Consider the following 1,801-nt stretch of genomic DNA (forward strand, 5'->3'; position numbering starts at 1 on the left):
TGATAAAAACTATAAATGACACCAAAAAAACAGATTTGATGCATACTTTTGTCCTCATCTTTTCATTATTCTATAACGCATTTTCTGTGCATGAACAAATATACGTTAGATCACCCAAAATTTATATTTTTGTAAATAAGCTCTACTTCTGACGGTATTTTACAATTATTCTAATTTACTATAAAAAAAATTACCAAAGTAAATATAGCAAAAGTTATTTATTATACCGTGTCAATAAATTATAATACTAAAACGGATTATTATATGTAGAAAGTTATTCTATTATGCTGCAAGGAATATAGATTCTGGAAGCAAATAGATATCGCAAGAAACAAATATATCAATTATTGTATGAATTTTTACAGTTGAAATATTTTTAAATCACATAACCAGCGTAATTTTATTGAAAAATGCATTTTTCCTTTTTAATGAACTATAAATATATATAAGTGAAATGTTAAATATAAGTGGTTTGTTTTTCCCTAAGTATTAGATCGATAAATTTTTAAAAATTTGCTCATAAAATACATATATTTTTAAAAAACTAGGATTTAACAATTAAACATTCTATGATAATATAACAAGCATTTATATGTTAGATCGCCACTTTTATAATATTAATATATCGGAACAGAAATTTATTTGTAATTTGATCCTGTATGTATAAAAAATAAAGTTTTTATTGATGGTATATTTAATTTTATAGATTATTGATGTTATATCTTTATTTATATATTTTTATGATTGTAGTGGTTTGTGTGATATACTAGCTTGTTTATTCTAATATCAGAATATAATTCTGTGTTTTATTGAACTAAAAATGGAAATCATCGTTTCTATCATGAAAAAACTATTCGCAAATTTCACAATTCGATTAAAAACATTTTATTATTTCAATTTTAATAAGCTATCTTAGTTTTTTAATAACTTTATGATATATTTTCTTATTACTCTTTGTATTTTGTTTCTAATTTCTATATTTTACCGTGCTTTACCACCTTATGTTGGTATAAAGATTATTAATAAGCTTTTATTCTATTGTAATCCTTTTGATAATTCTTATCCTTTGTAACAATAATTTTTCACCACCCTGCACCAACGAAACTTTCTCTTAATTATTTTTCTATTAATATAAGCAATAATCACAATGAAAATATCCTTTGCATATTTTTTAAATATTTTAATATTTCAGAGTAAAGAATATATTTTTTGAATTATTACTCTGTTAACATTGATTTTTCGTGTTTATGTAGTGTTATGGTCAATTACTTAACAAGTATGCAAAATCGTGTTTTTTTAAACAGTGATTTTATAGAATATCCTACAAATTGATACATATAAGGCTTTATTTATAGTTCTTCATGCTATAGTAGGAAGAAAAATATGTTAATCATTTTCAGGATAAATAAATCAACTGTATTTTTATTTTAATATGAATATCAAAACAATCTCTATGCGATTTATTCAAATCGAAAATAAGATAAGCAGTTTATATATTATTTTTAAGAAACACTAAATACAAGTTTTATATTTTTCTGTATCGAATAATTAGTAATAAAAAAGAACCATATCAGCGAAAAATATGTTTAAAAATATAAAAATCGGGATATTAAAAAAGTTAGTAGGATTTTTCATTTCTATAAAAATGATTATTTTAACCAATGTTTTTTTATTGTTCAAATTTTTTCTTATGATCATCAAGATAACACCTGTTTTTTACTATTACCTTAAACTTTCTCCAAAATTTATTAAATAAGTATATAAATCTCATAATATACTATCAAAAATAAGTAAGTAAAAA

The sequence above is a fragment of the Rhyacophila brunnea genome, unplaced genomic scaffold, assembly GCF_057557595.1.
Source record: "Rhyacophila brunnea isolate RB1 unplaced genomic scaffold, BYU_Rbru_1.0 scaffold_69, whole genome shotgun sequence".
NCBI lineage: Eukaryota > Metazoa > Arthropoda > Insecta > Trichoptera > Rhyacophilidae > Rhyacophila > Rhyacophila brunnea.